The sequence below is a fragment of the Triturus cristatus genome, chromosome 6 (assembly GCF_964204655.1).
Source record: "Triturus cristatus chromosome 6, aTriCri1.1, whole genome shotgun sequence".
Taxonomy (NCBI): Eukaryota; Metazoa; Chordata; class Amphibia; order Caudata; family Salamandridae; genus Triturus; species Triturus cristatus.
The window spans coordinates 986,678,070-986,692,021 of NC_140589.1; positions in this window are offsets into that span (position 1 = coordinate 986,678,070).

Sequence of the window (13,952 nt, forward strand, 5' to 3'; positions counted from 1 at the left end):
ATTTTTGTCGGTGATTAGTTGATTTAGAAGAGTAAATAGACGAGATACCATGGATCAGGGGAGCTGGATCACCCGCAGCAGCTGGAATAGTAGGTGTTTACTGGGCTGAGCCCTCCATGTGGCGGGTGCTAAGGGGCGATCTGTGTCTGCACTTCAAGAGGGAGTAATCTGTTACTGCACAGGATTATGTATGTGTATGTATGACCGTCTTCTGTGTACTCAACCCACTGGTTAATTCTGTATCAGGTAGATCTTGAGTTACTGGAGTTTCCTTAACTTGGGTTTACCTGGGGGGGCCTTTGAAGTAACTTGCTATGTTTAAAGCATCATGCTTACCCTTTGGACCTGTCCTGATCTGGTAGTTGCTTTAGGGTCGCGTGAACGTTTTAGCTTTGGAATGGCACCCAGTTTTTCATGAGGCGCTAGGCATTTGTGTTTTTCTTGTCAGCTCTATGTTCAACCGGTGGTGATGCATCTGAGCTAATGAGTGTCTCCACTTCCTCAATTAACAAGTCAATCTATTTGAGCATGCAATTGTCTGGTTTGCTAGAGCTCCTGGAACGTTTTGCAATGCCCTGTGCTAGATCTAATGCCTTTCGTTTGCTCATTTGAATAAACAGGTGATATGCTAATTTAAAAAATACAACAAATTCAGTATTACTATTGTCTACTTAAATATAGGCACAGGGTACTATCTTTCATTGATTTAATATGATAGTTTATCAGCTACAATGTAGCAAGAAACACAATGAATCACAGACAATGCAACCTACATTCAAGGGCCTCCGGACGGTGTGACATAAGAAACTCCGCAGACACACTTTAGATGAAATCCAATCCGAATCAAAAAAATTCAGCCAAGAGGGGTGGCCCTGCCCAGCCTCCTCCGGGCTCTGATGGGCAGATGGGCTCGGCTTTGACCCGGGCTTGGCCTGTGCATGTCCCACATGGTGAGTCTGCAATGCACTTAAGTAGCGCTAAGTAGCCACAGGTTAAGTTACAGGAGCGGATTCTGGGATGTGTAGTTCCCTGTGGTTGCAATCTCCCCTTAGGATGAGGCAAGTTTTCAGAGTGTCAAGAGAAGTCTGCTCACACCCGGCGGGAGCATGTTTAAATCTCCAGCTGGCTGGAAGCAGGCTTGCCTTCCCTGCCCGTTCTCCTGCAGGCAAGGAAGGCATATGTTCCCCTGCCCCTGCTGATGTGGACAGGAAAACTATTGTGCCCAGGGGTGGGCTCCTCAGTACACAGTAACTGAGCTGGCCCAGGAGGTGGGTTCCCTGAGTCTTTTAAGGCTCAAGGAAGTGGGCCATGCTGCCCCCCTCCCATTTTGTTGAAGTTGCCTCTGTGGAATTTTTAAGGTCAGGGAGGGGGGGCCTCCCATCCCCTCCCCAAATAAAACAGTGTGTGTTCCTCCCGGGCCCCGTTTTCTTTTTAGGAAGCTCTTTATTTAAAAAATATATTGCTGTGGATGTGCGGATCCTCTGCAAATTCACTGCTAAATTGTTTTTAAATGTTTTTAGCCCCAGCCTGGTCCCTCTGGGAACCCACCACCAGGTCTAGCGGGTCAGGGTATTCCTACACTGCCCCCATATGTCTTTTATTTCTTCTGACTTAGGACTGAATCCAGAGTCCTAAGATGGCTGCTGCCGTATCGTTCATGTGGTAGTAGCCAATCAGATCTCTTTACATGATCTGTCAGCCCTGCAGATCCTCCGCGGTGTGTAATTTACAATGTTTTTGAGCATTTATTGCTCAAAAACAACTGAACAGATTTACACCAAACCACAAAAAGCACTCTTTCTGGACCAAGATCTATCTTTCTGTCAAATTTGGTGTAGATCTGTTCAGTGGTTTGGTTTGTTGCTGTGTCTAAGATTCCCATTGAAAAATTAATCGGGAAAACGCGTTTTGAGACTCCCCTTTTCTTTACCCCTGCTAGACAGATTCCTAGTGATCTTTCCATGCTTAAACTCGTCAAAAAGTAGCACTTATTTGGAAAGTTTCATGGAGATTTGTCAAACGGCGCTAAGGATATAAGCAAACCATAAAATGCATTTCCTTTGAAAATGTGTGAGGTTTTTGGGGTCCAGGTGTGGGTAGTGTATAGGGCAGTAAGGTGTTTATAGGGTTAAGGGGCGTGTGTAGGAAGTCATTCTATAATTGCAATAAAAATGTAAGGAATAAATATTTTGTTATAGCACTAGCAATGTTTACGTATCACCCAGTGCGTTGTGAGAGCCACAGATTGTGCAAACATGAAACCTCTTGGTTGAAAGTTACATTTTCATACCATATTTGTCAAAGGGTTCATGAGACTTAGCTTGAGTTACCACCCTGCCTCCCGTGCAGTATGGGCTTCAGGCCTTCTTTCTGATTTTACATGATTTCTTTTGGTTACGCCTCGTTATTCAGACCAAATGGTTTGTTTGTTCCAATTCTGATGATGTAATTTGATTCTAGGTTTCATAACATTTTGTCTCCGTCTCCCCTTTTATGAATTTTACTTTCATCAATGTCATAGAACACCAGTATATTTACATGAGCATTTTAATAGTGTCTATCGCATATGAAAAATCCTTTTTAGGTCTCGCAGGCTATCGCTTAAGCGATCGCTCAGCGAGACTCTAGTAAGGGGCTTCCAAAAGTGCTCCTTTTTAGGTCTCGCTGGCTATCGCGTAAGCGATCGCTCAGCGAGACTCTAGTAAGGGGCTCCCAAAAGTGGATTGCATGGCGAGCACGCGCACAATCACGTGCATCGTGCCGCCATGCAATCCGTTTGGCAATCTAACTTCAAAGGGTCCGCTCCCCCGCCTGGAATGCGCTCCCCCGCCCCAGCCAAGTGCGCGCGCCACGCTCCCCCGGGCTTGTCTTGTTTTTTTTGTTGCATATTTATATAGCGCCAACTCGACCCGAAGGTATTGGAGCGCTTTACATAGCACCGTATTTACATTACACATTCAGGAGGCGGCAGTGCAGCCGACGGACCACATCCTCTCCCATTCTCCCATTCTCTCCCTCCCGCCACGTATTCCATTACATGCATTGCCCTCTTCTTTCTCTCGTTCCACTTTCTGTTTGTTTGTACCATTCGCTCTCCCCTGCCTCGTTCTCTGGCCTCTCTATCTCTTGCAGCTTTTTTTCATATTTCCCTCCATTTCTTTCTCTCTTAATCTTTCTGTCTCCATCTCTCTGTTTCTCCCAACCACTGTCTATTAATTCTACTTCTTTTTTTCTTTTACTCATTCTTTCCATTTCCTCCCCAGCTGTCTGTCTGCACATATTTCTTCTTCTGTGTATATTGTTCTTTCTTCTATGTTCTGTCTCTGTCTCGCTGTCCACATCTCTCTCTCCGTCTTATTTAGCCCCCTCTTCTCCATTGTGTGTTTCCGCTTTCCCCGCACCCCCTGCTCTACCGGCCCCCCTCCCTCCTTCTGTACAAGGGGGTAGGGGATCAGATAAGCCCCTACAGACACTAAGGACGCGATAGGTCACCAGGGTCAAAGGGGAGCGAGCCTTTCCAGGGAAGAGAACAAGCGAACTTGAGTAAGTCTCTTCGCGCCCAACTTGCTCTTCTTTCTGTGGTTTTTATTTACTATGTTTTTTTTTGCATAGGCGAGGGGATGTGAGCCGCTTGTCGAGCCTGGAGTTCTGCATTCTTTGTAGTTTTGCCGTGAACGGCATATGGGCATTCTCTTTGTGGCGAGGCGCATGCCTTTGGTTTCAGCTTTACATAGTACCAGAGTGTTTGCGATTTTGGCTGTGTCGCTCTTCGGCAGTGTATACGTTTGTTTCCATCTGCGTTCATTTTTGAGTGGCACATCCCTCCGCTTCAAATTACGGACTGCAGCAGAACCGCGCACGCTAAAATATATGGCTCTGATAAACCACACTGTATTCAGCTAGGCTTGGTTTGGGTTGCATATCACACAAACCACATGTCTTTGTCTCTGCAGACAGCATACGTTATATCCCGGGCATCCTGCAGTGTCATTTGGTGGAGGCAGAATGTTTAAAATGTGTGCAGTAAACGTCACATTTTGTAACACGCATTTGCAACGCAATAGGTCTCGCAATTGCGAGATTTAGAGCTATTGGCATTGTAAATGACAAGGCTTTTTATTTATGTTTTAAAAACCAAAACATAAATAAAAGTAATTGTCAATTACAATGCCAATAGCTCAAACTCGCGTGAATGCGAGACCTATTGCATTGCAAATGCTTGTTCTGTATTGCTGTAATTACAACTGTATGCGGTGCTCTCTAGATACTTACGGATGCATGGACATTTTAATGTCTATGCTGCATAATTACTGTTGTGATTGGTTTCTCTCCCTGTCCAATCTTTTAGTGAAAATGATTTTGTTAATTTTCCATTTTGGCAGGCTTTTCAGTTGTTGCACGTATAAAAAGCTTTTACTTGCTTGATCAATCTAGATTCTTAGGGGCTTAGTTAAAAGCCACTTGCACTGCTGGTACGTCACTTTTTCCCAGATTCATATTGACGTACCAGCAGCGAAAGGGGCTTGTAAACAAGCCCCTTTGTTTTCACATCTTTGTATAGTAACTATATACCAGCCTTTCATTAATGGATATCAGTGGTGTCACTAGGGTTGGTGTCACCCGGTGCGGGTAACTCGTGGTGTCACGCCCTCACGACTTACCGCATGGACCTCCTCCGCTCCGAGTCCGCCAGTGGACACAGTTGGCAAATAACGGGACCATACAGAATCCTTTTTTTTTTTTTTGAAAACCTTTATTAACCGCAGTTGCATCATTTTACAATGTACGTTCGCTAACCAAAGTGTCGGATCAGCGAAACAAAACACACATGTCCAGATGGTGAGACACAGCCATTCAGCCGGCGGCGATATACAGGTGGACATTTGTATAGGAATCAGGTGCGTACATTGGGTAAAAGTGGGTCTATGGTGCTTTTCTGTGTTTTGCCGTGGTGCATCTAAAGCGCATTACCTGCAATAAAAGATGGCGCTGTGTTCCAGCCCACATTGCGGCGCCTTCGGTTGTCACCCAGGCCCGCAGGGGGAGTCGCATAAGGCACCGAGTTTACCCCCAAATGCCAAGGTCTCCAGGCAGCGGAGCACTGGTGTCCTGTTCATGGTGCAGGCTGGAGCGCGACAAGGAGGTTACAGTATAGCTCACAAAGACATATATGTCAGCGTTGATATCCAACGAGCCCAGTGTGCAGCTTCGCAGTTCAGCTCTATATGCGCGGTGCGTGGCGCGCCATCGTCCCCCTAGCGGCGTGCTCCCCAAGCCGCCGAGTGCCTGAGTGTGTCTGGTATGCAACGTTGCACGCTTCGAGTGGGATCTTTCCGCGTTTTCCGGGCGTGACCGCCACCCGCGCGTAGTGCGCGCCATTGCTGCCTCATCAGTATTATTCAGGGCACGTTAGGTAGGGCAGCTCCTCGGGGGCGCCGGATAGCACTCCCAGCAATTGTTTTCTGTGGTTGGATAGGGATGCGGTCAGGGAGCATAACCAACAACCAAACTGCTCCCTGTGTGTATGGTGCGATGGGAGGGATCAGGATTAGGGTCATAAACTCGGGTGGGGTCCAGGGTAAGGGGGGGAGGGGGGGGAGGAGATCATTCTGCGTTAGAGTAGGAGAGGACAGCAGCTGCCAAGTGGGGCACAGCTGGGCCACATGAGAGGCGCACTAAGCAGCAGGTCGGAGGGGGGGGGGGAGGGGGGGAGAGAGGAGGCTGTCAGAAAGGCCGAGAGCCCGCAGCGCCTGCGTCCGCGGTCTTTTTCCTGTATGGATAAGGCGTTCCTCTGTGTCTAGGAGGGAGCTTCTGAGTAGGGTGGAGTGATCATATCATATCTTCCCGTTTGAGCCCGTATCCGGGTACTGTGCGCGTTGCTTCAGGCTGCGGCAGCAGCAATCCCCGCACGCGCGCCATGGTCGCACCGCAAAAGGACCATACAGAATCCTTAGTAACGTTTGTAAATGTAGGTCCTATATTTACAAAATGTGCCTGTTAACAACAGTGTGGTAATGACTCATTAATCAGGTTGTACAGTGGGCTACCTGCTAGTCAACAGTTTATTGGAATTTATAATATCATAGGTATGGTACTTTGTACTGGTGTGGTGTTCCCACTATCCAGCAACACAGTATATCAGTGGTCGAAGTGGGGGGAAAAAAGTAGGGGAACTGTGGGCGGAATAACCCAAGGATTGGATCAGTGGGCAGAGCCAGAGGTGTGGCCAGAATGTGCAAACATCCCAATTTTTTATATTTGTTTGGTTTCACTGCCCAGTTTTATCAACCAATGGATACACATGATTATTTAAGGTTATAAGGAGTTATTGACAGTAAAATGTATTCACATATGCTTCTAATCACAGAATGTTCCCAAATACGATAAAATATGAAAGCACAAGGCATTTGTCTCCGAGCAATGGAGTTTCTGTCATCAGCCCTTCTCCCTTTTCCAAAACAGCAGTTCAAACATGAATGGCTAAAAATCCTAGTTTGCAAATGTTTTCTAAATAATAATGGCTCTGCCATATTTGCCTCATAATGCAAGATCTGCAGCATGATCTGACCATTTAAACTAATACATTGTTTGTAGCTCAAACGTATCAAAAGTTAATAAAACATTTGACTTGTGTTGCTGCGGAGTAGATGACAGTTAATAGCTCACTGTTCTATGTTAGGATTTTAACTTATTAAACTGCAAGTAACAAAAGGATCTCTCTGACAAAAGCAGTAGCCCACTGGCCTATTTACATTATATGCACTTTGTGATCTGCATGGTACATGTTCTTTGCAGCAGGTACATTCACCCTCTGAGTTACCTTTGCATGAGTCAAATCTTCCATTAGACAAAATTCCGATCTCTCTCTAGGAAGAACATTAATCACCAGAGTCAAGATGGCGGGCTGACACGCCATGGAGTTACAGCAGTAGGAGGTCTCTGCTAATGGACTCTGATCTACTTGTCCGCTAGTTTCGAGAAATAACGCTCTGAACACCTACCCGGCTTATCAAAAGGCGAGAGATGGCACGAGGATTGGTCTCTCTGCAGTAGTCAAGGACTGATGTACCCGCTCTTTAGAACTCTTCGGCGGCTGCTGTTGACGGTGCGCTCAGCTCTACCGGCGTTCAGTTTCCCGGAGCCCCGCCTGCTCGCATCCTTTGTTTCCCCGGCGATATCAGCGCTTAATTTGAGACAAGCTGCCACGGAGAAATACTTAAATCTTTTCCTTATGGCCCCTAAATCAGCTGCACGGGGCGGCCGTATAGGACGGAATGTACTGATACAACCGAAGCAAACGAAGCAGGTTGTAGCACCCACGGACGCCTCTCAGACTAGTCCTGTTTCTTCTACTACAACCAAGACTGCTACCGGTGTTGGAAGCAGCCAGAAGCTACACCCGACAGATGGTCATTCAGCAATCACGGGTAAGCTGCTGATCCGCCCTTCTCTCCTAGCCATCCCAAACGATTCTTGGCGTGAAAGTGAAGTAGAAGGGGGGTCCCCCATTTATAATAATGGCCTTCTAAAACAAGTCATAGATGGAGGGGGGCACTCTACACCGGGACCCTGTCTCACCGAGCTCGAGGTTTTGTCAGCTTCTATAGCCCCGAATGAAACGCGCATTTCAACTGCCGGCCTGTCGGGGGGCATAGATGGTGAAGAGATGAACACGGTCTTTTCTTATAACCAGGGGGGGGGTATCAACTGATAGCAGGAGATCTAATGAATCCACTTCCGATAAGGAATCAGCTGACACCTCCTATGTAACAAAACCTACTATAGCTGATGTATTCGAGAAAAACAGCACCGTGGAGCCTGCTGTGTCTAACTCTGCTGGGCTAAATGATCTAAATCAGGGAATACAAGAGATGGGCGAGACAGTTCTAAATCAAGAAGATACTGTGTCAAATGGAGACAACGAGGAGGAATATAACGAGGAGTCTGAGACACTACTCAAATCACCGACTGACTCTGTAAAAAAAAATAATACACGCAAAAAAAGGGAAATCTAAGGCCAAAAACAAGCTAAAAAAGGGCAAAACTACAGCTTTTAAAGCTAGCACAAGCCGCTCAGAGCCACATGGGAGATCCACAGTGGACAATAGCCCACTTCGTAAATGGATCCAGGCTAACGGGAAAGTGAAGAAAATGGCTCTCCGCCTTTCTGGCGCTAGTCTCGTATTGGAGGATCAGACAAAAGAAGTGTCTCTAACCCAATTTCAGACACAAGTGGATATATCATCGCCCTCTTTATCTCCCCCTCCTCAGGTACTAACTGACTCTCTGCCAACCGTCTCTAATTCACTTAGCGGTCCTGAGTCTGCTGTGGCGATACCTATTGAGAAACTAGTACCTATAAGTAATATCATCGCCCCTAAACGAACTCCAGATCTCATCACGTCGGACACTCCTTTACTTTTTTCCTCAAATTCCCTTCCTACTAATGACTCCGATAGGTCTGAAAAACAAAGTCTTCCTTTAGATATTATATTGCGGACTCTATCTGACCAACATAAGGAAACGCAGCAGCAATTTCTTCAATTGAGGGAAGACAATATCAAGATTCAGCACTTCATGCAGGACTTAAGTAATAAAGTAGGAGGAGTGGTTCAGGATTTGGAATCTCTACAGCAAAGGGTCTCGACTGTTGAGGAAGCGTCTATCAACAGTCAGAGTGTGGTTAACAAACATCAGGAGCAAATCGAACAGATGGGGAACAAGCTGGAGGACATGGAAAATCGGCAAAGAAGACTCAATCTCAGACTTTTTGGTATTCCCGAAGGATCTGAAGGGGCTGATTCAAGGGCATATATTGTGCTATTATTCCAGAAGGCTTTCCCCGACCTATCCGACTGGGACTGGGACTCCCAGATCCAGAGAGCTCACAGACTGCCACCTTATGTATCAAATAGGGGGGGTAAATTTCCTCGCCCTTTTCTGATCTATTTTGGGAATTTTCTGCTCAGACAGGCTGTTTCACTCAAAGCTAGGCCCAACTCCCCAGTGGTGACTGAATCTATATCCTTTTTTGTACGATCTGATCTTAGTAAGAGCACTATGGATAGACGTTGGAGGCTACGTCAGTTCATTGACCCGTTTAAGGCTCTGGGCGGTCAGGCTTTTTTGCAGGAACCAGCTCGATTAAAGGTTATTAATGGGGGGCGGACATATATATTTACAGATGAAAAGGAGGCGAAACAAGTGCTTTCTAAATTAACATCTTAGTGAAGGGTGGAGTTTAAATAATAAAAAAAAAAGTGGGGAAATATTGGAACACGGAAAGGCTACTGCTACTGTTCAGTCCAACTGGTCGGAAGAAAGTGGCCAGGTTGTGGGGCGGGAGCAGAGCATCATAAATTCTCGGATCTTATTGAATTTCTGAATATACTCAAAGGAATAAATGTATTTTGGCTAGCAGGTTGATCTCCTCTGCTGTTACTCTCTAGAGCTGCCCAGTCAACGGCAGCAGGGTATAAGAGGTTTTCCTCCTCTTAGGGATTGGGGGCAGGGGTTCGGTCTGAACCCCCTTGGGAGGGTCTGCAGGGGTGGATGGGGGGGGGGTAAAACTGTTAAAATGATCAGGGTGAGTGGGAAAATATTTGATTACTTTAATTCTTTATTGAGATATTTTTGGGAAACTCGAAAATGGGCGGAGGATCGAAATGTGTTTAATGATGTACAGAATTAGATGTCTTGCGTGGAATGTAGCAGGTCTCAATAGTAGGAACAAGAGACGATTGGTCACCGAAGAGCTAAAAATCTATAAACCTCAGCTTGCTTTTCTTTCTGAGACGCATATTATTTACAAAGACCGTAAGCTTCTTGGGCAACTAGGATATGACGTGATAGCATGTGCAGAATGTAGTACCCCAATCAGAGGTGTCGCTATTTTAAGACAGAAAAGGCTTAACATGGCAATAATTAAAACTAAGGTAGATAAAGCTGGTCGGTGGGCCATAGCTCAGATTCTATGGCTTGGTAATACCTACACTCTCTGTGTATTCTACGGCTCAAATACTGACGACCCCTCTATAATCGACAGGTTAAATATAGAATTACTAGATAGCAGTGGAGAACTCATTATAATGGGGGATTTTAACTTGATTATGGATTATGATATCGATACTACAAGACACCGAGCATTTCGGAGGATGCGTCGATCCCGAGCTGCCATTATCGAACTTGGACGCATCCACAACTTAAAAGATGTTTGGAGAACATTATATCCCTCTATTGCTGGCTTTACTTATTATTCAGCACCTCATCAACTTTGTTCAAGAATCGATATGGCCTTGGTATCAGACAATATTTTGGCGAATAGCTCTATGGAGCTTTGTCCAAGAGTGTCTTCGGACCACAATCCAATTATACTATCGTTCAATATGCCACAGACTGGCCAGAAACCAAGGATATTTACTTTTCCACGACATCTCTTGTCCAATAAGGATTATACCTTACAACTAAAAGCACATTTAGTGGAATTTATTACAATAAATATTAATTCAGCGTCACCCAGTATAGTTTGGGATACTGTCAAAGCGAGTATACAAGGGTTTACACAACAGTTTATTCTAAACCAAAATCGGCTATATAAACGCAGCTGGGAGGAGCTGGGCAATTCTGTAATTTTGCTAGAAAATCAACTGGCACAGGCACTGCTACAGGGAATATCAAATGTAGCTGATATATGTCAGAAACTAGCCAGCTCTAAGCTTAATATTAAAACTAGGTTAATGGAGAAAAATATGAACAGCCTACATAAGTATCATCTCTCCCAATACGAGAGCGGGGACAAGATAGGAAAACTTTTAGCATACAAAGTCGCTGATGACAAATCCAAGACACTTATAAAAACAATCAAAGGTCAAAATAATATGGTATATACCCAACCAGAGCAGATCCTCGAGCAGTTTGTGGCATACTATCGGGTATTATATACTCCAGATGAGCAGCCGGCCATGAATAAGATTCAAGAATATTTGGACACTAATTTAACTAAGGGAAAACAGATTGAAGAAATTGCGCTTCTCTCTGATAACATCAATGAATCAGAGATTAGAAAGGCTGTTGCTTCGCTTCCCTTAGGCAAAGCTGCTGGAGAGGATACTATCCCATTAGATATTTACAAAATATGCTCGGAGGAACTGTTGCCATTATTATCAAATGTGATTAGCAATATAGGAATCACTGGAAAGGCACCTGAATCTTGGAATACAACCAAGATTGTTTTCTTTCTAAAAAAAGGTAAACCAGGAGATCAGTGTGGGTCATATAGACCCATCTCGCTTATCAATGTAGACGCTAAAATTTTTGCCAAGGTGCTAGCTACTCGATTAGCCCCACTTATACCCCAGCTGGTGACCTCTCAACAACATGGTTTTGTTATGGGGAGAGATACCACTGCTCATATTAATATGGCCATTACTGCATTTGATGTGGCCAGACTTGGTCCCACCCCACTCGGAATGATACTCCTGGATGCTGAAAAAGCGTTCGATCGAGTGGGGTGGGACTTTCTCTGGTCAACAATGACCACTCTGGGTTTTCATGGCCAATATCTTAAATGGCTACAGGCTTTGTATGATCATCCAATGGCTAAACTCTGCTATGCCGGGCTAACTTCGACTAGTTTTCCTATCAACCGCGGTACACGGCAAGGATGTCCATTATCACCTTTGTTATTTGCGCTATCGTTAGAGCCTTTTCTCGCTGCGCTACAAGTTCACCCCAATATTACTCCTTTTAAACATGGCCAGAATTCGTTAAAAATCACAGCCTATGCCGATGATATAGCGGTTTACTCAACTAACATACCGGAAGCAGTATTGGGTATTATCAAGGAGGCTGATAAATTCGGGGCCGTTTCCGGTTATAAACTTAATTCACACAAAACGCAAATTATTCTGAATTACAAATCTCCAGTCCCGATTATAGGCACTTGCAGAACCGCTGTATATCTTGGTATTAAAATTTCTTCTGAGATAAACGAAATAATTAAACTTAACTATGAGGCTCTCATCAAAGAAACTGTTACAACTTTAAAAAAGTGGCATAAGGTCCCTCTTAGTATTATTGGCAGGATTAATTTAATCAAAATGAATTTATTACCTAAATTTTTATACTTATTTAGGTCCATACCACTTTTTGTTAATAATACGTACTTTAAACGCCTAGACGGGATTTTTAGTAGTTATATATGGGGCTACAAGAAGGCTCGCCGATCAATCTCTCTGCTTAAATTACCTCTTAGCCAAGGTGGTCTTAACTTCCCCGATTTCAGATTGTATTATTTCTCAGCTTTTCTCAGTCGCCTCCGCAGCTTGTTTATTCGTAGTAGGCAACTGTATTATTGCTACCAATTTTCGTTGGGAGAGGATTCTAACATGTTTTTAGCTAAAGTGATTGATCCAAACTATTTCAAGCGGGTAAAATTCAAGACCATTAGAGATACCGTTAAAATATGGCAACTCATTTTGGCAAAATGTAATACGACCCTTTTCCATCCTCAATTACCTTTATGGGCTAACCCTGGTCTTCCAGGGATATTCCACGATGGGACATTTTTAGTGTGGAAAGTGGCTGGAATAGAGACACTTGGTGATTTATACGGTAATGATGGCCTACTGGCTTTTGAGACACTAAGAACACTATATAAACTATCTGAAACTTCACGTTTTAAATATATTCAAATACATGACTACTTAATACGCAAAATGAAGTTACTAAATATAACAGACTCAGATATTTGGAAATGTTTCTATTCTAGCAAGGTCAGATCACTCATCAGTTTTGGATATAGTGTCTTAAGCTCCTTTAAACTAGACGACTGTGGGAAAATAGCGGAAAAATGGAGCTCGCGATTGGGCCTAAGTATTACTGCTAATCAGATCTCCTCTTCGCTCTGTAATATAAATCGCTCTGTTCACTCTTCTAGTCTGAGATTACAGCAATATAAAACTATTTGCCAGCTATATTATACTCCAGAAAGAATTTCAAAATGGTCCAACAATGGCTCTAATACCGAGCGGACAAGATGTCCTAAATGTGACCTTTTAGCTGCAAATCTGGAACATATGCTATTTATGTGCCCTAGACTTGCGGAATTTTGGTCCAAAATTAGCCAAGGTATGGCCCAGATTTTGTCACAACCAATAACACTCAACATAACTAATGTACTACTCGGAATTCCGATCTTAAGCAATTCATTAGCAGTCCCACAAGTAGCTCTGAGTAACATTTTGATTGGATGTGCTAGACTGATTATTGCACGGACATGGATCACAAGAAATCCACCGCATGAGATGGAGTGGTGGTTTCTTGTCAAAGAAATCTATATCATGGAACTCTCTCTAGCTAACATTAGAGGTGCTAAATCTCTTCAAAAGATAGATAGAATCTGGGGGTCTTCATTCATTTGAAGGAGCTGTAGAGGCGAGCGACGAGGGAAGGATTGAAGCTTATTACTTCCTTAGAACTTTTCCCTTTTGGGGGTTTTTTTTTTTTTTTTTTTGTTCACTATGACTAACGCATATTAGACCTGCTTCATTATAAGTAATATTTTTCTGATTTCTAACTCTGACTTTTGTACCTCTGCTCTGCCCGATTTATCTGATACTTTAATTTGTGAATTGTTTTGTAATGTTGTATACTCTGCCAAGCGGACCGCTTGCCCTGATTTCAATAAAAAAGTTTAAAAAAATAAATAAATAAAAAAATAATCACCAGAGTCATCATGACATTTTTATTGTTACCGAAAATTGCTGGAGGCCAGGAAGGAGGCAGCAAGCGCTTTTAAAACCATAATATACTTGTAAAAATGATGCCTCTACCTAAAGTCAGCACCTGGTGTGGTCACACCGTTTGCACTGCCCTAGAGCTGGCCCTTCTCAAGGGTCCTGTGACCTCAGTGACTGAGTCACTGTTGTTCTTGGCTGTGCTGCTTCATAGGC